The sequence below is a fragment of the Mastomys coucha genome, unplaced genomic scaffold (assembly GCF_008632895.1).
Source record: "Mastomys coucha isolate ucsf_1 unplaced genomic scaffold, UCSF_Mcou_1 pScaffold15, whole genome shotgun sequence".
Taxonomy (NCBI): Eukaryota; Metazoa; Chordata; class Mammalia; order Rodentia; family Muridae; genus Mastomys; species Mastomys coucha.
This window is the reverse complement of record NW_022196897.1, coordinates 65,122,402-65,147,285: the sequence shown is the minus strand read 5'-3', so window position 1 is coordinate 65,147,285 and position 24,884 is coordinate 65,122,402.

The window sequence follows — 24,884 nt, the reverse complement described above, 5'->3', positions numbered from 1 at the left end:
CTCTACTGTCCTGGTACTAATTTCTGAAACTACACATGCCTGGATTCCATAGTTTGCATTGTTCCTGATAGTTATCTCATGGTATTAGCACCTCCAAAATTCTGGGATCTCCTGCTGCCACTGAGCTGCACTTCCACCAACAGCCTCTCCTCAGTTCTCTTCAGAGATTCTATCCCTGCCACACAATGCCAAGCTTCAGCTGCTCGTCATGACCTGTTCATGCCTCCAAAACCAGTACCACCCCTTACAGTACAAAGTTCAGTTGTCAGAACAATATACAACCTAAGTCCTTCTGGAACACAGCCTCCATTTGCTAACTCTCAGGAAACAGTTCCTACAAAACATCACCTCAGTGATGCTGATCTCTTCTGAATGACCGGTAATCTCTCAGTTCTCAATGACTAGCATCAGTTGTCCCAGCAAAGCAAATGTTTCACTTTTGTGGTTTTGATATCTTGTAATCACACCCAATTTTTCAGCATAAGTTGACTTAAACCACAGATTCTATTATTATTATTATTATTATTATTATTATTATTATTATTATTATTAAAAACATTTTAAAATTTAACTATATTTTGATCATATTCTTTCCCTCCTCCAAGTGGAAATGTAGTTTAGAGGGCTTGTACAGCATGAGGCTCACTCACCAGGGTCCACTGAAGGTTTGGATGACACTGAGGATGGCGAGCTCAGTCTTGAGGCATGTTTATTACACAAGATTCCATTTTCCTTTCTGGTGTTAAAAATAAAATTAAGTAGATGATCCTATATGCTCCGTATATAGGATCTTTTCCTGTGAATATCTCTACGAGATGAAAATGGCAATGTTCACTGTGACATTCTAACCTAAGTAAGCACAAAGGCTGTGAGGTAGGGATTTTGTTTGTTTGTTTGTTTGTTTGTTTTCAGAGAAGCATTCTGGCAAATATCCTCCTCTAAAAGCATGAGCTATCTTCCTGGCCAAAGGGCACCTTCCAACAACCTCCAGAACAGAACCATTATGTTCAATCAACAGCTTCCCTAGCATTAGGAAAAGAGAAGTTGTGTATTAATAAAAACTGAGCCTAGACGCTATAACAAAACCTAAATGAATCAAGAAAATACAAATGTTTGTCTTTCCCTCACCAACCTTTTGTTTTGGGGGTGACCAAAAGGAGAAGTGTCCTTTGCAGTCACTTAGTATCTAAGTGGCTTTAATCTTCTGACACCCCTCTCCCATCATGTGCTCCATATTTAATGCCAAAGGAATCTAATAGTGCCATCTGATCTACCACCATACACTCTGGCAACAGCTACCTATAGACTCCTCTAGAATTTTTTTCTTCACAGTCACTAACAAGCAGGCACATAGTCTTTTACAATACTCTCTGACCAACCCCAGTTTGTTCACCTGTTCTTCCACATCAGAAGTGCTGACTTGTGACTTTCCACTAGGCCTCAGAACTCTCTTGTATGCTCTTTTCCCTCCAGGTTTTGGGAAATTTGGAAATTTGTATCTACTTTTTAAAAAATCTTTGATCCAAAATATTCCTAGCAGTTCTATTTTTCCTTCTGATACTAATGACTACAATTATTGGGACCAAGCACTGTTCCAGAACAGCACATTTTAAAATGAGAACAAATAATAAGTTCTCTTAATTAAGTGGTAATAAAGGCAAAAAAAGGCTCTCTCCCTAATGATAGAGGGAACTGTAGAACTCTATGACAGGAAGTAGCAAATAGTCACTTAAAAATTGTATGTACCCAGAGGCTTTGAGTGGTAAAGTATTTGTTATCATCAAATAAATGAATAAATAATAAATAAATTAATAAATTTTAAGTTAAATGAAAGTCAGTGGGTCAGTTATTTTGTTGGAAAAGCAGTGAACACATAGAGAAAAGCATGGTGGGCTTAACAGGTTAATGAAATCTCTGTCTCTAGAACTGGCAAGCCAACACAAAGCTACTCTTGTCTATCTTCAAAGTAGCCTTAACCTCTTAGCTAGAGATTGAGATTCCAGAAATCCAAACTCAGATTCAAATCCCATGTGTGGCTCCATTATAACTTCACCCAAGCTTCCAAGTTCAGAGTAACGGGGGAGGATGAACTCCAACTTAAGTGCATAGGACTGGTCCCTTATATTGTGATCATCCTTTTCCTAGATGGTTGCATTTTCCCTGTAAGTACACAACTCCCTTCCTTGTCCCCGGAAGAAATGTGGAAATGGCCTCCCAGGGGACCCATTTACCTTCCTTCTTAAGATTACCCTCCCACTAACTGCGTTTACTTATAGACTACATCCTACATGCTACAATGATGTAATTATTGTGCATTCTAACAGGCTCCAGCTTTTAGAGCTCCATCAAGAAAACCATGTGCAAAAAAAAAAAATCCATGTGTTTATATAACTGGTTCTGCCTCTTAGACCATATAACCCAGCACAGCTGAGGGTTTGTAAGCAGTCATTGTCTCTACAATAGGCCAAAACCAATAAAGGTAGAAGTTTGCAGAACTTTAACAGTAAAGACTTCAATTATTTTATCCTCTATGTATATCTCCTCTCCTTTAAGAAAAGTAGACCCTACATTATACAGAAACCTAGTATAGATAAGGTGCTTACCAAAATAACCACCAAATTATCTTTAATTTAAAATGAATGGCAAGAACTAAATGTTAATTTACCCATGAAGCTATAAAATTGGACAAACTGATTCCTAGCACCAAGTCCTTCAAAGCTCTCAGCTAAGTAAGCTATTGGCATCAATAGGAATCCGGCCACCTCCTGGCAATCTGTTTACAGTGTACACTTACCTTTACAGAAGAAGTAATGTTTTTTTTTCACTTCATAAGATATTTTTCTTTGAATATTAGCCTGATATGTTAGCCCAAAGAGCTTCAGGCAAATGTGCAGAACTGACAGAATGCTTAAAATGACACATCAGGGCATAAACCCTAACCAAGAAACTTAATCTACAGTTTAGTAGTGAGCAGCAGTGGGATTCTCCTCCTTAACTTTACTAATCTTATCACACCATGTCTAGGAAGCAATGGAGTAACCTTTTAAAACCTCACAGCTAAGTGGACAGTGACATTTATAAGATAGAACAATGCCCTGTAACACTATAATGTGTGAATGAAGAGTTACACTATATGATGCTGGTTTTCCTTCTCCAGCTAAAATTCATTAGTTGGATAAGTAGAAATGTAAAATAGGCTATCTTCTTTCCTCATTGTTCCCACCAGCAAAATTTTACTTGCTGTCTTCACATCTTTGGGCTCAGAGGACAGAGATCTTCATTCCTGAGAAAGGAATTCTTCTATAGCATGTAGATCCAAGCACTTGAAGAAGGAAGGTCATCCATGAAAGTCAGCAGAGAAAAGCTTACTGTGTGTGTGTGTGTGTGTGTGTGTGTGTGTGTGTGTGTGTGTGAGTGGTGTATGAGTGACTGTGTATGTGTATGAGTGACTGTGTGTGTGAGTGACTGTGTGTGTGTGTGTGACTGTGTATGTGTGTGTGAGTGACTGTGTGTGTGTGTGTGAGTGACTGTGTATGTGTGTGTGTGTGTGTGTGTGTGAGTGGTGTATGAGTGACTGTGTGTGTGTGTGAGTGACTATGTGTGTGTGACTGTGTGTGTGTGTGTGACTGTGTATGTGTGTGAGTATGTGTGTGTGAGTGAGTATGTGTGTGTGAGTGACTGTGTGTGTGTGAGTGACTGTGTGTGTGTGACTGTGTGTGTGTGTGTGACTGTGTATGTGTGTGAGTGACTATGTGTGTGTGAGTGACTGTGTGTGTGTGTGTGTGACTGTGTGTGAGTATGTGAGTAACTATGTGTGTGTGTGAGTGACTGTGTGTGTGTGAGTGACTGTGTGTGTGTGTGAGTGACTGTGTGTGTGTGTGAGTGACTGTGTGTGTGTGTGAGTGACTGTGTGTGTGTATGTGAGTGACTGTGTGCGTGTGTGAGTGACTGTATGTGTGTGAGTGACTGTGTGTGTGAGTGACTGTGTGCGTGTGTGTGAGTGACTGTGTGTGTATGTGAGTGACTGTGTGTGTGTGACTGAGTGTGTGTGTGTGTGAGTGACTGTGTGTGTGTGACTGTGTGTGTGTGTGAGTGACTCTGTGTTTGTGTATGTGAGGAGTGACTGTGTGTATGTGTGAGTGACTTTGTGTGTGTGACTGAGTGTGTGTGTGTGAGTGACTCTGTGTGTGTGACTGTATGTGTGTGTGACTGTGTGTGTGAGTGTGTGAGTGACTGTCTGTGTGAGTGTGTGACTGTGTGTGTGTGTGTGAGTGACTGTGTGTATATGTGAGTGACAGTGTGTGTGTGTGAGTGAATGACTCTGTGTGTGTGTGTGTGTGTGTGTGTGTGTGTGTGTGTGTGTATGTGTGTGTGTGTGACTGATTTTGACTCTCGAGAGAAAAATGTGGCTGGCTGGCAGAATTTCAATGGGACCCATCAAATTTCCACCCCCTGATTTGCATCCTTCATAACACTTGTATGCCTTTGGATGTAAATAAGACCCCTTAATATGGTATGATATTTGTGTTTCCTATTCAGCTATACTTTTAAAGATTTGGCTGTAGCTGGTTAGAATAGGATTCTTATGTTCACTAGCATTGCATGACTGTGACAATTAAATAATAAAAATTTTTAGCTTTAAAAAAAAAACTTTACAAGACTTGTTTTGTATCACGGTTTTAGAAGTTTCATTCCAAGATTTTCTGGCTTCCTGTAGCCTGCAGTAAAATGGAATAGCCGAGCAGAAAAGGGTCCAATAGAGGAGAGCTGTGCAAATTATGGTAGTAGCTAAGAAGCAGGCTAGGACAGGAACAGGAAAGAAACGAGAAATACCTTCCTAATTACACCACCAGTGGCGCACTTTCTGTAGCTAGACTCTATCTCCTGCTTCCAACCACTTGTGAGTAACACCACCAAATTATTCATCCATGAGCAGATCACTGATTAGCCCTCACAATACAGTCATCTCTCCTGAGTCCATCAGCTGACAATTAAGCTGTGGGGGTTTCTGAACTCAGAACAATATGAAAAAAAAAATCACAATAATGAATTCAATAGACACAAATTATTCAATAGACATAAATTAATAAAGAGAATAAATAACCAAGGTTTCAGTGGTCAGAAAATATAGAATGGTGTCAAAACCATACAGGCAGAGGAAAAGAAGTGTTCCCATTTCCCCAGTAAACAGACAAGGGATAAGTACAGACATGCCAAAATATGAAGACAAGGATAGAAACATTTACCCCTTCCCCAGTACATGCTGCACACGTTGCCAAAATTACTTCAGTGACTAGTGAATACGTCAGATTTTAGAAAGGAACATCTTTTACTTACACAGATCTGAGTCCTGGCTAAACTTAAATTGAATTCACACTCATGAATACTGGGAGTGAGGGAGATAGAGGTGAAGGAGGGAGAGAGAGAGACAAAGAAAGAGACAAGGTGAGAGACAGAGAAAAACACAGAGAAAGAGAGAACTATAATTTACACAATTTTCAAATTTCATGTTATGAAAATTGGCCAGAAAGTGACTGGTATACAGGAACTTGGAGGAAAGAGGGTGTCCCAGTTAGGGTTAGTATTGCTGTGCTAAAACACCATGACCAAAGCAACTTGGAAGGAAAGGGTTGATTTAATCTTACACTTCCAGGTATCAGTCCATCACTGAGAGAACTCAGGGCTGGGAACTCAAACAGTACAGGAACCTAAAGGCAGGAGCTGATCCAGAGGCCATGGAGGGGTGCTGCTAACCAGCTTGCTCTATACGGTTTGCCAGCCTGCTTTCTTATAGAACCCAGGACCACCATCCAGAGTGGTCCAGAATAGACTGGACCTTCCCACATGAACCACTAAGTTAAGAAAATGGCCTTCTGCCTGCAGCCCAATCTTATGGAGCCATTTTCTCAGCTGAGGCTCTCCTCTCTCAGATGACTCTAGTTTGTGTCAAGCTGACTTCAACTAGCTAGCATAGAGGAGAAGGTAGTGCATCAATATCACAGTCTCTCGATATACTAAAAAATTATAATTTAAACAAAGCATTACTCTAACTGGGTTTAATTCGAACAATCAAATTATGATTTCTTAAAGGGGCCATAATTAAGGAAAAGCATTAAAATGCCATACAATCTTTAATGGTCACCTCAAAGCTCTTAGCTAAGTAGTCTATTGGCAAGCCTCTGAGTGCATGACAATCGTATGTCATTCCAAGCCCCCCAATGTTGCATGTATGGTGTCATACGGTGTGCCAATTTAACTGTTGCTCTCCAAGACTCTCTAAGATCAATAACTGCTATGTACTCATTCCTAATAATAATAAAATTGGCTTGTATTAGCAATAACTTACCCTGTATCACACGTAGAGTGTTAGAAGTTTAATGGAGAGTAATACTTACCTTACCTAATTCTCATAATTCTAGAAGAGAAGTGTTATTATCTACATTTCAGAGAAAAACTGCCATGTGCTTTGCTCAATGTCACACGATGAGAAAGGAAACTCAGAACTCACAGCCATCTAACATGTAATTCTGTGCTTTCAGCCACAAGTTGATGCCAATCTCTTACACTTATAAAGCTAGGAAAACATCTATCCAACTCAACAAATACCCATCAACATTAGCATTTAAATATGTTTTCCCCAGACAAAAAGTTTCCCCCTGTAGATTTTGCAAATTTCTCATGAATGTAAATCTTTGATTTTCTACATAAACATGAAATATTTTATTATTTTCTGACCCCTATACTTTCTTTTTGAGAAAAGACACTGTGAGGTCTACATTTAATTTCAATTCAACCTTAGTTGAAAAAAGGTTTGCTGCTCTCTTGAGTTCCACAATTCCTTGTATGGAATTGCTGACCTAGTTTTAAAGAGGGATAAACTCACATCCCTCAAATGTAGTCTTCAGGGAGAGAACAGAGTTATTGTTCGTGTCCCATTTATATGGAATGCTGACCTTTTGGAAGAATCCATTTCTTATTGTAAATGTTTAATGAATAAAAATAATTGAGCTCATACACTGCAACAATGATTCATGTTGCTTTTTCTGTTTTTGAATACCACATTGAATACCTAACCTAGATTCAGTCTTAAGAACTTGGCTCCACGATTTGGGAGACAAAAATAATATACTCTTAAGCCTATATATCTTTAATTCCAAAGATGATGTTTGTGAATAAAAAAAGAACTATATTAATGCTAACTGAGGCGAGGGAAAGCCCATTCATTATGTAAGTGCATTATGCTAAGCAAGTGCACATTACTGACCAGTGTGTGGATGACTCATGGATGGTGACTTTTTGCTCATACGATACGCCAGTACCAACACTAAAAAACATTTACTGATTAGAAGTACTGAGATTATAGCATGTGCTACTTTCCTGGGTAATCTTATATGCATTTCAGTGATTTCAAAGATGTCTAGAAAGCTACTAAAGAGTGCCTCTGAAGGTATCTGTGAGAGCATTGTCAAAGGTAATTGGCATGAACATCAGGGGACAGAGAGAGGAAGACTCCTCTGAATGTGTATAGCACCATCCAATGGGTTATAGCTGGAGGGTGGAGCAAAAGCAGAAGGGAGGGGAGAAGCTAGATCACTCTCAAACTTGATTTTTCTTGACTAGCCATGTTTTCTGTTTCCACCACTTTAGACGTCAAATGCTACTAAACCCAGAACTAACATCAATGGATTTCCAAGGAACCCCCAGGCTTTCAGCCTTAGACTTGAGGTGCATCATTGATTCTGAGTTTGGCAGCTTATTGGACTAAGCAGGTACCACCTGCAAACTGCCATTATAGGACCATCCTGTCTGTGCATACACATGCACAGGTGATTCACACACACACACACACACACACACACACACACACAAATATATATATTCTATTGGGTCTGATCCTCTGTCCTTCAACAATGCCCTAAAAATAGTTACATAAAAGATTCAGAGTCAGAAATTGTTCATTGGGTTTTTTTAATTGGATATTTTATTTATTTACATTTCAAATGTTATCCCCTTTCCTGGTTTCCCTTCTGCAAACTCCCTATCCCATCCCCTGACTCCCTGCTTCTATGAGGGTACTCCCCCACCCACCTACCCACTCCCACCTCACTGCCCTGGCATTTCCCCACACTGGGACATCAATCCTTCCCAGGACCAAGGGCCTCTCTTCCTATTGATAGCAGATGGATAGTGAATTTAAAAATTGTTTAAAATATAACATAAAGCTTAAATGACAAATTCTAAATAGTAAATATGGTTGGAATTCCCCCCTCTTTTTTATTAGTTATTTGAGAATTTTTTATGATGCATTTTTATCATATGAACCCTCCACTACCTTCAAGGGCTGCACTCTTAAAGAAAAATCAATTCTCCCTCTCCTAGTAGCCATAAAATACTAGTAGCTCCTGATCTAAGGGAAGGATGTCATCTCTACCTCCCCTCTTCATGCTAGAATTTTGTCTGGCCTGAGACTTCTTGGGTCATGTGCATGCTGTCTCCACCACTGTGAATTTATATCACGCAACTGCCTTGTTATCTCTAGAAAATGTTTCCTTGTAGTCATGTACCACTATGACTCCTACAGTCTTCCTGCCCCCTCTTCTACCATTGTCCATAAGTCTTGGGTGGAGGAGTATTATGCATGTGTCCCACTCAGGGATCAGCATTCCCCAGCATCCTAGCCTTTGCCCCTTGATCAGGTATGGGTCTGAGCTAACCACCATGTGCTATAAAAAGAAGCCTCTCTTATATGGGAGACTGAGGCACTAATCAATTGAATGAAAGCTTCAAGACACCGGGGGTGGGGGGAGAAATTGAAGAAGATACCAGAAGACAGAGAGAACTCCCGTGGTCATGGGTTGATGTAATTATTATATTACAAAGATGGGCATCATACTAAAAAATTTACAAGTTCAGTACAATCCCCATCAAAATCCCAATGCAATTCACCACAGAAACTAGAAATGATAATAATCTTAAATTTAACATGGAAACATATAAGACTTGGGATAGCAAAAAAAAAAAAAAAACTTAAAACTTAAACAATAAAAGAACAACTAGAGAACAGCTAGAGGTAGCTCCATCTCAATTTTCAAGTTATACTACAAAAATAAAATAGTGAAACAAGGATGGCCCTTGCATAAAAACAGCCTCGTGATCAATGGAATAGAATTGAGGACCCACACATATGTCAATGAATCTACAGGCACCTGACTTTTGACAAAGAGCCAAAAAGTACACACTGGATAAAAGATACCAACTTCAAGGGATGCTGTTGTCTGTCTGAATAGCTGCATATAAAACACTATCTTTATCTCAGGTTCTGCACAAAACTGAACTCTAAATTGATCAAGAGCACCAATAGAAGACCTGATACCCTGATTCTGATAGTGTAGACACATCCATTTAGTAGAAATCAACATAAAACAGTGACCCCCATGGGGTAAGTAAGAGCTTTAAGTCAAACAAAAGAAATAGAAATGGCTCGGCAGGTGGGAGCATTGATGGCACAGCCTCAGAGCAGAGTTTAACTCCCGGAATCCACGCATGGTGTCCTCCCTGTCTTGTATCTGTAATCCCAGAAACCTTCCAGCCAGACGAGAGGGAGAGACCAGAGGACTGCACAGAAGCTGGATTGGACCATGGACAGTGGGTAAGATGATAAGAGGGACCCTGACTCAACAAGGTGGGAGGAGAAACTAACTCCTAAAAGTTGTCCTCTGACCCCCACATGCATGCTGTAGCATGTGGCATGTATACAACCCTTCCCCCAAACACATACACAAATTTATAATGATGATAAACAAAAAGAAAAATGTGTCCAAAATGTGAAATACTTTTTAAAAAGTATATGTTTGGTTGCAAGGAATGAAAATTTGTAAACAAGCTTAATGAAAATGGAATTTAATCCAAGCATAAGTATGAAAGTTACAAAATTCTGTACTTTTGAAGTTGAAAAAAAATCTAAAAATAAAAATTCAAGATGTTATATGAAGTCTTCCCAAATAATAAAAACTGAATATTCCAAAAGTATTTAACTTTAACTTGAGCACATTTGTTAAAGTAGGTAAGACATTCATTTTAAGCACACTACAAGTTGAACTTAATAATGCTTCTAATTTGGACTTTGAAACCCAGCAAGCGCTGTCTGCATGGCACAGCGACGTCTAGTAGCTTCAGCATACACATTCTTAGACTGTGTTCTAGATAACAGGCGAAAATGTGAATACAGAGTTCAATCCACCCGTTTCTAAAGTCTTTAGTGACATCCTAGTGGATTATTTCTATTGTGGTTCAAAAAATAGCATTTAATGGAATGTATATTAAATTGAATTTTGTTAGGCTCATAAAATATTAATTTAAAATTATTCTAATAACTTTTAAATGTTTTCAAGTATTATTTTCAATACATAATCATCCAATTATATGTGTACAGTATCATAAATGTTACTTCATAAAGTCGTATGGAAACATTATAGGTATTAAATTTTTTGCTGTTGTACATCTCTTAGTTTATTTATTCTTTGTCTTGGAAGTTAAAACTCCTTTTGTCTGGCTGGAGAGATGGCTCAGTGGTTAGGAGCACTTTACTGCTCTTCCAGAGGTCCTGAATTCAATTTTTTAGAAACCACATGGTGACCAACAACCATCTGTAATGAGATCTGATGCCCTCTTCTGATGTGTCTGAAGAGAGTGACAGCGTACTCATATACATAAAATAAATAAATTAATTTAAAAAAAAAAACTACTTTTGTTTTCCATGGACCTCTTACTGCAGTGCCTCCGACAAAGGATCACTTTAAATTCACTGATTTTAATCTTTGGTTTTCTCTTTTTTTCTACAACTCCATGTTTTGTTTAAGTGTCTACTTTGCATAAAATCCCATGCTTAGTGATTAGTTTTCGGCTGACTTCAATCAATGATTGAAAGTCTTTTTTACCCTTTTTCTACAATCCTCCAATAATTAAAGAACTAGAAAGTTACAGACTAGAAAGTTACATTTCCAGATAATGGGCCAGAGCTAAGTGGCTGTCTTCGTCTCCAGATGTCTTATGTCTTCATGGGTGCTCTATGGAGAGGAAGAAACCTTTGCCAAGTCTTAGCCTCTGAAGTTTATGTTCTAGTTTTCTTTGAGGAGCTGATGGTGTGAGCCTCACTTTCAGCTTTACTAGTACAATAGTATGAAGTATTACTTGCTCAGTTTTAAGCGCACTTTGAAATTTTTCACAAAAAAAAAAAAAATCTAAAAGTACAGCTCAGTTGTAGAATACTAATAAACCATCTTACTCTAAATTTCAGATGGAGACGTGTGAGGTCAATGTTATGAGGACAAGAGTATCAAGGGTGTAGATCAGAACAAGACAGCTACAAACTAAACTTCTAGCGAATCTTGATTTGAGTCAGGAGGAAAGGACCTAGCTAAGCACAGGGGACAAATCGGGCACTAAGTGTCCTAGGCGAAGTGTGAGCAGATTGAGATCACTGTGAACTAAGAAATACAAAACCAGAAGAAGATGGCAAAAGTCTACTCATTAGCAAGAGTTAAGAACAATTATTCAGAACAAAGATTGACAGTAGAACAGATGCAAAGAGATAAAGATAGGAAATATTACACCTCAGCAAAGCAAAAAGCCTTCTGGGTAAGAAAGATTAAGACGTGATGAGGTACTGAATTTCTAAATTTCTGCAATAGTTAATCTTTGATCATTATAGGGGTCTGTTCATATAGAATTCTTGAACACTTAAAACATGGCTCAGGAAACTGCAAAGCTGAATTTAATTTTTGTATTTTAAAGTACTTTTACTTGAAATATATTCACACCTAGTCTATGGGACATGGCAAGTTTATGGAGATGCAAATGACATTCTCTGCCTGATTAAAATGGGCTGTGTTTCTCTGCCATCTGACCTCCTGCAAAAGAGCCCGGGCATACTGCATGATGCCCTCAGAATGCAGCTGTTTTCCCTGAGCAGCTGACATTAGTCATTTCTCCTTTATTTCTGTTGGCAGCTACATCCATTAGGATATAAGATGTGAGTGCCACAGGAATGTGCAAGATTTAGAATACTGTATTTGTGAACATACGGTTCCTGGGCTCCAGAAGGTCTTTTTCACACCTCCCACCTTATATTACCCAATTAACACACTGACAGAAGATAGGGCTTTCACTGCCTATCCCAAGCACACCTGAAGGTAGGTATGGACGTAGTCCTTGTGCATGCCTCGCATCCTGGAAAAGAGGATTATGTGAAAAACTGGAAGTATTAAAGAATGACAGGAAATGGAAAGCAGTAGATAGGAAATGGATCTATGCCACGCTGTCTACAGAACACACTATAGAGCCTCACGGCAGTAAAACAGTGCTCCTCACATGTGCAAGCATTCCAGCATTTGTGCCGCACATAATGGAAGGCATCCTCAAGAAGAGCCTGGACTCTTTGGTCTTAGTAAACTGGATCTTGGCAAGTATCTTTTCCTTTGTGCTCCAGACAATATGACATCCAGATCTGATATTATTGTTCTTTGAAGATCTCAGAAGGCTTGAATTTCTAACTCAAAGTAAGAACAGAGAGCTGAACTCTGTGAATAAAAAGAGATGGCGCATTTGAGAAGACTAAATTGGCTATGAGGAGATGCACATGCACTCATTTCCCTTTATAGGCTCACTCTGAATGAAAGGCTGATTCCAAATAACTTGAGAAGGTAGAAGGCCAACTGTGGTTTGCACTTCTGTAATACTATTGCCCCAGACATAGAACTTGACCCATAACTCACATGAATAAACTATGACTTTCTCAGCCAGAACTGGACATTGTTCTAAAACAGTATTGTCAGGTTGGACAAAACTGTAACCATGCATGTGGTCCATCTCTCATGGATTTCTGTAAGCACAGATGAAGATTAGGTAATGCAACATGCTCTTGATATCAGAAGTAGAGCACAGGTTTCTGCCAAGAATGTGAAATACACACAATTTTCCATCTTCCCCCTCATTAAGTACTACTAAACACCAAGCCTTAAGAAGACTCTGAAAGTTTGAAGGAAGACTACCCAGCTAATCGCCTCAAGTCTCAAACAATGGCATAGTAGTGAGTTCATTGGACCCTTCTTACCTCTTTACCATCAGTTAGTGCTAAAGGAGCCAGCCGCCTAGAAAAGTCCAACAAATGCTGTCTCTATCTAACCAAAGAAGAAACAAGACAAAAGTTTTAGGTAGTATTTCTTCTTTATTTAATTTATTTTGAATAAGGAAAAGATAATACATTTATGAAATGCAGTTACTGAATTCCAGAAATATTTAACTAGGCATGTTTCCTGGGATTTTTTTTTTATATTAAGATAAAACTATACCATTTCTTTCCCTTCCGTTTCTTCCCTCCAAACTGTCTCATAACCAACAGCAACACCCTTACTGCTTCTCCAATTCATACCCTCTATTTCTTGGTGATTATTACATGCATGCATTTATGTAAATGCATAAATACATAAATAGATTTGCTCAATCCATTGCTGATTGGTTATGTATCAAATTCATCCATCAAAAGTTCTACAATTAATAAGTAAGTTCAGGAAGTATGAAGGATAGAAAATAAACATACAACAATTATATTTTTATATACTAACAACAAACCTTTGAGCACGCAATTTACAAACTCTGTGAGTGTGTGTATATGTGTGTATATGTGTGTGTAAACCTAAAAAACAGGCAGAATGTTTAAACTGATACTATTGATAATGAGGAAGGAGAACAAAGAAGATCTAAATAAATAAAAAGAGATATCTTGATCACCTATTAGAACATGTGACAGACAGTGCAATGCCTGTCAAAATCTCAAGTGTTTTTTCTGGCTATTGACAATATTGCTCTAACTTTACGTTAAAAGACAAAAGGATCAAATTGGCTTAAATGACTTTATAAAAGAATTGACTGAGAGAGACATCAGTCTCTCCAGTTTCAGGAATCACTTATTGCAGAAATCAGGATCGTGTGGTATCTGTGGAAGGCTAAGCACCACATCAGCAGAACAGAGGAGAAATCAGAAACAGTCTCACAGAAATGTGCTGACTGACTCCTGGCAAAGACGTCAAAGGAATTCAAGAGAATAAAGCCAACTCTTTCAAAAAGCAGTGCTGGAGTAGATGGAGATCCATTGGCAAAAGGAAAACCCTATCATAAGTCTCACACTCAGCATGAAAACTAACTCAAAAGAGAACTCGGTCTACACACAGCATGCAAAGCTGCGGTGGTTTAGAAAGATCTCAAGGATCTGGGGCTTAGTGGATACTCAGCTTTCACCTTCGAAGCACAACCACTGAAAGGAAGACCAATGAATTAAAAACTTTCAAATTTTAAAGCTTCTTTTTGTAAATGATCCCTATCAGTAAATAACAAGCTACAGAATCAGAGAAAATATGTACAAAACACACAGCTGACAGAAGTAGCATTTAAAACCTATGATAAGCCCCAATACACAATCATAACACACAGGCAATCTACTTAGAAAACATGCAAACCACATGAGACACTTCCCCAGATATGCAGATCCAAGTAAACAGACAGAAATTCAGCATCCTAGCTATTAGATATTAAAAACATTAAAATAAGAGGAGTATGTGGGATGGTCTGAAGGGGGAAGAGAAGGGGAACATTTTAATTAAAAAAAATACGTACAAACAAAAAATTAAAACATACTACTGTCCCATACCAAAAAACCTAAAATTCAAAACGTTGGGATACCAAGAAGCTGGGTCGGCTAGCTTCCATCTCTCATCCCAGAGCTGAGAGGTTGAGATAGGATGGCTGTGAATTTGGGCTGATCTTGAAATACACAATGAGTTCCAGGTGAGCCTGGGCTCAAGAGAGAGAGCCTGCCAAAACCAAAAACTAAAAGCCCTGGCCACTTGGTCCTATGAAGGCTGGATGCCCCAGTGTAGGGGAATGCCAGGGCAGGGAGGCAGGAGTGGGTGGGTGGGTGGGGGAGCACCCTCATAGAAGCATGAGGATGGGGATGGGATAGGGGATAACATTTGAAATGTAAATGAAAAAAATCCAATAAAAAACAAAAACAAAAAGCCTCAGCCATACCAAATGCTAGTGATGGCATAGAAATCTGAGCTCCTCATTTATAGAGGTAGTATAAAATGCTACAGCTCCTCTTCCAAATACTACACCCACCATTACTTATAGACATTATCCGGGAAAAGTAGAAAGACGTATATTTACCAGCAAAGCTCTACACAAGGTTGGTGTCAACCTTATTTGTATAGGCAAAATGTAGAAACAGCCCACATGAGCACTATGGTAAACACACTTATCGATCGGTGTCATGTCATACTGCCCAGCTATAGAAAGGAAGGGTCTTTTGGCACACCCAACAGCAAATCACCAGGCACTCATGTTGAGTGCTGAGGGATAGTCATGAAATCAGAAGTGGAAAATGTGCTTGAGATTGGTGTGAGGGGGGCAGGATTGAGGGCCTGTGTGATTTAAAAGGATTCTCTGTGTTCATAGAAAGATTCTGTATCCTAAGACTGTTGGCGCCATTATCCTAGTTTTGATATTATTCTCTAGAGTTTCAATGATTTTTTTTCCTATTGATTAAATTGAATAAGAAAAACACAAGACCGGTCTGTAGTATTTATTACAACTGAATATGAATTCGCAATTGACTCCAAATGAAGAGTTTAATTTAATAAATCTAGAGAACTGAAGAAGGAAAAATGCAGCGGAGCGCAAGGAATGCTCAGGGTCAAGCAGAGAGCTCCTCCTCCGTGTTCATACCGCCTTTACCACCATCTGACAGGTGCACTGGAAGATGCAGCACACAAAGAGGAATAAACGACATCTTTGACTTTAAAAGACAGACGTCAGTGAGATTCAGAGTTATAAAAAACCGATTGAGGATTGGCGTAGGAAAGAGCTTGGTGGCAGGAAATGAAAAAGTGTCCAGCTCTAGCATGGGTCGCCTGAAGTGCAGAGTTGCCTTGTAAATGTGTTCAAGCAGAAAGTATTCTGCAAAAGGCCTGACGGTGTTTAGAGAGGATCGGACCTCATCAGGCATCACAGTTTCAAATGTCAACAGAAGCCAGTGAGTGAGCATGAACCAGGAACACAAGCTGGGAAAGACAAGAAAGGTGAAGGACCAGGGCCATGGAAAACTGCAGAGGCCATCTGCAGCTCAGCCCAGGGTGAGTGTAGCCTTGCAAGAACGCTGACCTGGTGAAGCTGAGCCTGCAGATGTTTCCAGGGCAAGGGGGAAACACAGCCCATGTGGGAAATGCTATGAGATCTAAAGCCACACCGTTTTAATTTTAGCATTTTAATCTAGCAACAACAAATAGTTTTCATTATGCATTTTTTTGCCTTACTAATCTCAAATTTTATAGTGAGATGCCATTACTGGTAGATGGCTGTTTCCATGAAAACATCTTGAGAATAAATATTATTAAGTATTTTATACAAGGTCTCACTATGTAGCTCAGGTTGGCCTGGAACTCACTGTGTAGATAGACCAGGCTAGCCTCTAACTCACAAAGATACCTATCATCCCACAGTCATACCCATTGCCTCTGACTCCCAACAGTTGGAATTAAAGATGTACACGAGTTGGAGTCTTGTGTGCTCCAACTTGTGCTTGATAATAATGTTATAATTAGAACTGTCTTTCTAGTCAGGTAATGTGGACATGACTGACACACACTTTTAGTTCCAGTTCTCAGGGAGGCAGACACAGGTGGATCTCTGTGAGTTTGAGGGCCGTCTGGGCTACATGATGAGACCCTGTCCTAAAAGAAAACAAAACAAAACACAAAATCTAGCATCTTTTGGTTCAGTTTTGAATATGATGTCCCCTCCTATTTTGAAGGTCCTTTATGAACATTTCCATTTTCTTGAAACATATATCATCTTTACCACACAACTACACAGATATTAATATGCCTCTTTGTTTGAGTCTTCTTCATGAAAGTGTTTCTCTAACATGATTGGAACGTTTTGAGAAAAAAATGCCAAGTCCTGTATTTTGCCCCTCTGTCTTGGTTAATGCTTACCACCATTAGTGTCACACAGTAAACACCTAAATATAGATAAATAAACACCACCAATATTTGCTTCCTACCAGACCCTGTGTCAGATAAGGGGACTTAATATACCCCTAGTCTAAAAGGGAAGTGTTGGAAGGTTCAGGTTCTACCACGCCTGGACTTTTACAAGGACCTTCAGAAATTTCTTGCCTGTCAGACAAGCTTCTGAGGTGCCAGCACCCTCCTTAGCCCCCAAGAGCTTTTTAACAGGTCTGGCTGATTTGCCAAAAGTAATAAAGGTGGCAATCAAACTCTGTTCACCATTCATGTTAGGTAACAGTTGCCTCTGCAGGATAAGCCAACCTAGACAACATGGACCAGACAATATAGCCAAGAAGGCCAGGGAGGCACTTTCCTTGGGCATCTTTCTTTCAACTTCAATGAGATGTTACTTCATCTACTGTTTCTCTGGTACTTTGTGAGCCTTATGTGTGGCAGGCAGAGTTCTCCAGCTCCAGTGATAAGTCAGGTACACCTGACACAGAGAGATGCAGTCATACCTGGCCCGACACAGAGAGATGCAGTCATACCTGGCCTGACACAGAGAGATGCAGTCATACCTGGCCTGACACAGAGAGATGCAGTCATACCTGGACTACTGAGGCCATCATGCTTTCCTCTTAGCAAGCACACACTGAGATTTGAGCTGGAAATACAGTTTAGTGTTTGAGAAAAACATAAAGTTATCAGAATTCGGATCATTTTGTACTGAAGAAGAAAGAACACACACACACACACAGAGAGAGAGAGAGAGAGAGAGAGAGAGAGAGAGAGAGAGAGAGAGAGAGAGAGAGAGAAAGAAAGAGAGAGAGAAGAAACATACATAAATACTTCTTTTGCCCATAAAAAATGAAAATATTTAAGGTCTCTGACAAGCATCATCCTCTCTTAGACAGGTAGTAAAGACAATGGGCAGGCAGCATGGCCTCAGCCTGGCCAAACTTTCACTGGAGCCTCTCAAGGCAGGAAGATTTGAATGTCCCCACCATTCAGACATAATAGAAGATTAGATAAGAGATTCACTAATTATCCTGAGTTTGGCCACTACCCATAATGTGTGTGTGTGTGTTGTGTGTGTGTGTGTGTGTGTGTGTGTGTGTGAGAGAGAGAGAGAGAGAGAGAGAGAGAGTAGGTATGTGTGTAGGTATATGTGTACATGTGTGTAGATATATCCATATGTGTGTGTGTGTGTGTGTATGAGTTGATGTAGCACCTTATGCCTCTTGAATGTGTGAAAACTACACACCAACAATTGTTTTTAAACTTTGAAGCCTACTTTTTGAAGTTCCACAAGAAGTCCGAGAATCGAATCTGCCTTCACAGTTGTTCACATGCCCAGAGTAGCAAGATGTTCTGCTGTCCTCTGGGTGCCCTCTGTGCTCATCTCTGGGCTCTGAAATCTTAAAGGTCAGAGTTTTCCCTTTCAACCTGGAGCCGTTGTGTCCTGTGCTCCATCCCAGGAAATTTCATCTCATCTCCTTTGATTTCTCTTTGATTCCATCAGATTCCATACCTTGCACTTCCTTCACCCAAACTATTACTTCTTTTGTCCCTCTTCATTGATGTGGACTTATTTGGTCCTATTAAATGTGTTATTCTGTAGAATTTTTTTAAGTGACAGAGAAGAGAGAGAGAGAGAGACCAAAGGCTTCTGTCCTACTGAGTATTTCAGCTTCAGAGCTCAGTTCTAAGGACACACACTGCCCTGGGAATGGCTGACCAGAGTCCTGCAGTGACCACATGTAAACCACAACACTAGAACAATCTTCTCAGATGCCAAAAGGCTACAGAGCAGCACAAAGAAAAGAGGCATGATCTCTAGTGCTGCATGTCACCTTTAGACCCGAAAGAACAAAGCTTACCAGCCGATAGACAATTTCTATCAAAGTGTAGTTCCTGGGCTAAATTTCATTGTGTTAGATGTGAGTTTAATGAAAGCCATAATAACAGCATCAAACAGTTTCCTTAATACTTTTCTTCAGTCTAAGGCAAGCTTTTGCTACTAGACCAGTCCCTACCTTATCATCTCCATCTGCCCCGTTAAAACTCTCCTGAGTATTTTCCAAGAACAAGCAAGAGTACAGAGAGTCTTTAAACATATCATGAAGAGACGTTCCTCCTCAACACTGCAAGATTCTGCCTGCTCTTCAATTAAGAGTAGAGCCTTCATTTACTAACTCTTAACCCATTCACTCTTACCACTCTGACCTTGTCTGCCACTCCATTACCTGTCCCTCTATTCCAATAATAACAGTCTCCAGTAACAGCAAGCTCTTACAGATGTTGCCCTAGGAAGTGGTAAGACACATTTTTGGTTTTTAGACAGAAACTAAAATGTAGTCCTGGCTAGCATGGAACTTATTATGCAGGCCCCGTTGGCCTCAAACTCAACAGAGATTTGCTTGCCTCTGCCTCTGCTTCCTGGGTTCTAGGGATTAAAGAAGAATACAACCATGCCAGCCTTAAATTCATTTTTCACAAAATAATTACAATTCACAGTGACAAAAAATCAACTACTGTATATTTCCTGGATCTGGATTCTTGGGGATTTTAACATTCCATAGAGGATACTCAATATTAACAGAGTAAAGGCAAACTGTAAATTCCCAGGTGTATTTGAGTTTAGAGAGTGGATGAGACATTGGGGGAAGGGTTTCTTAATTGCCTTTCACTTTAGTAAATGAGACCCAACTCTGCCCTGAGACTACAACTGCTCACTCTCAATTGTAACACTATAAAATATTGTCCTAGTTCTTTGACTTGGTGTCAACATTCCATCCAATTTATGTCAGTCAGTTGAACTCTTTCCTGGATCTGAAAATGTTGTTGAGATGATGCCTCTGTTTATGTTCTGGGCACAAACTTCTGGGTCATGCTTGCTGATCTCCTTTAACAGTGTATTTTTGCTCATTTTCTAATCTTTGTCTCAGAGAAGCCTAGCAGCTAGTCCCACGCCTGCAGTTTGTTCCATGATACTTAACCAAATTTCTTATTCTTTGCCTAACAAGTAATTTCAGAGTTGTACCACCTAGATGCCCTCAGAAGTACTTGTTAGCCAGCTGTGGCAAGTGCAGCCATCAGACAGCCTCCACTATCAGGCTCTGCAAGGGCTTCCATGAATTTGGAGGCAACAGGCATCTGACAATGGCCCAATGATTAACCCTCAAAGAAATAGTACTTAGTCTAGAATGTTCTACCAATTGACACAGGCATGACCCACATAACAATCTAGCTTTTTTTATCTGATACTGCCTCCAGCGTCTATTATTAAAATTACAAGAGTTGATTCTTAATTTATACTATACAAATATCTAAATATCATGTCATATCTAAAAATCATGTGCTTGTAATATCAGGTAATAACATTTTAAAATCTAATTCGCCTTTTTAGGACTTCCAGCTAAAGTATCTTCCAATTTTCCCTCTCAAAGAAAAAATGCTTTCTTCATTTTAACCTAATTCTTTTATCAAAAAAAAAGAAAAAAAAGACATCAAGTCTTTAGCCAATGATCAGAGTGTAATTGAGATTCTGAATGGGTACCTAGGAGACTGGACTCACTACATCATATATTTTTTAAATATGTCACCTTGCAGATTATATATTTACAGCAACCATTTGTTAAACATTTCCTTTCTGCTATATGCACTTAAGGTTTAAAATAAGTTAATAAGATGTAGTCAGCCCTCTGTTTCAAGAAATGATAAATGTATTCTTAATACTTCCACTTCTGGTTGTTACTACCACTTAGAGGCTGAAATGATCCAGCCTTACTTTCTGATTTTCTTTTCTTATTCAAAGAGAACTGCCTTTGGCCCCTGTGCTTCTAATATCTAGAAGACACCTCTGCTGCATCCACAGTCACACACAAGCACCTCCTTCCTTTGCCTAAGGGTGAGAATAGCTAGTGCTTTGCAAATCCCCTCCCCCCTTATTCCAGAGTGGCTTCTGTCTGCACAAAGCCCATTCCACTTGGCCCCTTATGGGCAGTTCTGAATTCCAAAGGCTGCTTGTTTGAAAATTCATGAGCTTCTCAATGATGCAATTCCTTTTTTGGCTGCCCCACTGCTCAGTTAGTTCAGACAACAAGATGCTTAGGGAATGGAGAATTTTTCCTTTTAGCTGCCAAAAACCTAACAGAGGGTTGGTATTTTTTAGCTATTGTGGAATTTTCAGAAGTTTGGAAAACAGAGGATTTTTATTTTTTGTTTTGTTTTGATATAGGACATTTTGACAATGGCTTTGGCAGCAATACAGAAATCTCCATGCTTGTAAAGCAGAATAACATTTGCAGCCATCTGGCTTCCATGTAGCACCCTCCAAGTGGGATAGATACAAAAACAGTGACAATTAGGGAGGTTAAAATGACTTTCCCACTGGTTTCTGAAAAGAACTATCCAGTGACCAGGATCCAGGGCCATGGAGGAGCTGTTGGTTCTTTATTAGCACATGTCCAGCAGCAAGACACCCCCATCATTTCTTATTTTTCAGTCCCCATCCACTCTCAATCACCACACTTCACCCAGGTTTCTGAACTCAAATTTTTGCTCAGTAGAATGTCTACAATCATAGCAAATTGCAAAATCCACGAAAAGATTCACGGTTTGTGAATAGCCCAGTTAATTTCTTCTCTAACTATGACTTGGGCTTGCTTTCAAGAAATTTAGAAAACATTTAAAACACCATCCTAGGAGTCACTTTTACCTTTACATTTCAAAGCTTTGTCATTACATGGTAAACATTAGGTACTGTTGGGATGTCTTTTAAAACAATATAATACAGATGATTCTTAATCTTTGAAAGTAGAAAAAGTTCTTTTAAAATAGCAACTGAGGCTTTTGCTCTCTTTAAAATTCTTTACTATTTGTCACAGTAATCATAACATATAAAGATATATATTAAATAGTACAGTCATAGGAGGCCAAATTTGTTCACTGCTCAAGAAGGAAATTTGCTCAAGTTGTGCAAACACAGTACCCAGTTGCTATGAAGGAGGAAATGAAAAAAGCAAGTTGGGAAGACATACCTGGGAGGGAAGAACAGTGACAACACAGAGGCAGAAGGAAGGATAAAGGATAAAGGATAAAGGATAAAAGATATACTAAGGATGCTTGAAAAAGCCAATGGAAGAACCTTAGAGGAAATGCCCTATAGTGGGGAGAAAAAACTTGTGGAATCCATGTCCAGTAGAAAGGGCATCAAGTGTTGAGATGTGGTTGCCTTCCCACAGTCAAACACTCTGACCCAGAATTGTTCCTGTCTAGCAGAACTGCAAGGACAGGGATAGAGAGGAGACTAAGGGAAAGAAGGATCGGTGACAGGCCCAAATTGGAATCTAGCTCAAAGGGAGGCTCCAAGGCCTGACACTATTGCTACAATGTGCTTACAGACAGGAGCCTAGCATGGCTGCCCTCCAAGAGGACCAACAAGCAGCAGAAAGAGACAGATGCAGATACTTACACCAACCAATAGACAGAAGGCGTGGACCCCTTGTGGTTGAATTATGGAAAAAGCTGGAAGAAGTTGAGGAAGAGGGCAACCTCATAGGAAGACCCACAGTCTCAACTAACCTGGACCCACAAAATCTCTCAGACACTGGGCCACCAACCAGGCAACATACATGAGCTGGTCTGAGGCCCCCTACACATATACAGCAGAGGACTGCCTGGTCTGGCCTTAGTGAGAGAAGAGGCACCTAAACTTAGAGAGACTTGAGGCCATGGGGAGTGGGGAGGTCTGATGGGGTAAGGGTAGGGAGTGGGGACATCCTCTTGGAGGAGCAGGGGAGGAGGAATGGCGTGAGGAACAGTGGTCAGAAGGCAGACCTGGAGGCAGGAATAATGACTGGACTGTTAGAAAGAAAGAAAGAAAGAAAGAAAGAAAGAAAGAAAGAAAGAAAGAAAGAAAGAAAGAAAGAAAAGAAGGAAGGAAGAAAGGAAGGAAGAGAGAGAGAAAGAAAGAGAAAGGAAGAAGGAAAAACAGACAGAAAGAGAGAGAAAAAAGAGAGAGAGGAGGGAAGGAGGGAGGGAAGGAGGAAGAAAAGAAAGAGGGAGCCATTGGGAATGATATTGTTTTACAGATACTTAAATATATATGTATGTATAAGTTAGTATGTGTACATAGAGTTAAATTAAAGTGATATTAACTGAGACAACAATGCTTTCCTTATAAACCATAGATTATTTAACAAAAACTCCAATGGGACTGTAATGGTTTGTATATGGTTGGCCCAGGGAGTGGCACTATTAGGAGGTGTGGCCTTGTCAGAGTGGGTGTGTCACTGTGGGTGTGGGCTTAAGACCCTCACCCTAGCTGCCTGGAAGTCAATCTTCCACTAGGAGCCTTCAGATGAAGATGTAGAACTCTCAGCTCCTCCTACACCATGCCTGTCTGGATGCTTCCTTGTTCCTGCCTTGATGATACTGAACTGAACCTCTGAACCTGTAAGCCAGCCCCAATTAAATGTTGTCCTTTATAAGACTTGCCTTGGTCATGGTGTCTGTTCACAGCAGTAAAACCCTCAGACAGAAGTTGGTACCAGAAAGAGAGAGAAAAAAGAGAGGGGGGGGAGGGAAGGAGGGAGGGAAGGAGGAAGAAAAGGAAGAGGGAGCCATTGGGAATGATATTGTTTTACAGATACTTAAATATATATGTATACATAAATACATGTGTATGTATAAGTATGTGTACATAGAGTTAAATTAAAGTGATATTAACTGAGGTAACAATGCTGGGTATTGTGATTGGCCCAACAGTGCTTTTGTTTGGAAGAACGTTCATTGTCAGAGTTAAAACACACTGGAATGCTTTAAATGGGTCTTAATGGACTATCCTAGTAGGAATGTGGAAGACTTTGTTACTAAGAGTGATTTGAATTGTGCAGACCTGGCCCAAGGGGTTTCAGTGAGAATTTCAATATGTGGCTTACAGACTGTTTTGGTGAAGAATGTGGCCGCTTTTTACCCTTATCTGAAGAGTCTACCAGAGGGTAAGGTAAAGAGATTTATGTTACTTGCACTGACAAAGGAAGTCTCAAAAAAGTCCAGCAGGGACTTCGTTCTCTGGTTAAGTCTCATGAAGACCGTCTTGAACCAGTGTAACAAGCTTAGAAAGGAAAAACATAAAATATATGGTTCAAGTATTAAAGGGACACCAGGAAGTGAAATGGAGCTGAATCCTGTATTCTAGGAGATAACAGATTATGGTAGTAATGACCTTGTGGCAAGATCGCACCCAGCTAAATTTAGATTCAGGCGTGGTAGTAAAAGTCTTTAGTCCCTGGAGGCAAAGACAAAATCCCTGAGTTCAAGGACAGCCTAGAACAGAGCAAGTTCTAGGTAAAGAAAAACTTAAATCCAGGTTTGATGGCCCACACCTTTAATACCAGTGCTTAGGAGGCAAGAATGCAGATCTTTGAGTTCAAAGTCAGTCTACAGAGCAAGTTCCAGGACAGCCAAGCTTAGGCAATAAAGGAGTTGAAAAACAGAAAGCTGGTGATAATGTAATAGAACAAAGGGCCATATTCCAGCTCCTGTAAGCAGCAGAACTGGGCAGCTTCGGCCATGTGACTCTGGTTTAGGGTGAAAAATAGAAGTGACTATTGGGACAATTGATGCTGGTTAACTGGAGCTAAGAAATTAAAGGTAATTAAAAAGAGACCAGCATAGCCGGACAGTGGTGGCACACACCTATAATCCCAGCACTTGGGAGGCAGAGGCAGGTGGATTTCTGAGTTTGAGAAATTTCTGGTCTACAGAGTTCATTCCAGGACAGCCAGGGCTACACAGAGAAATCCTGTCTCAAAA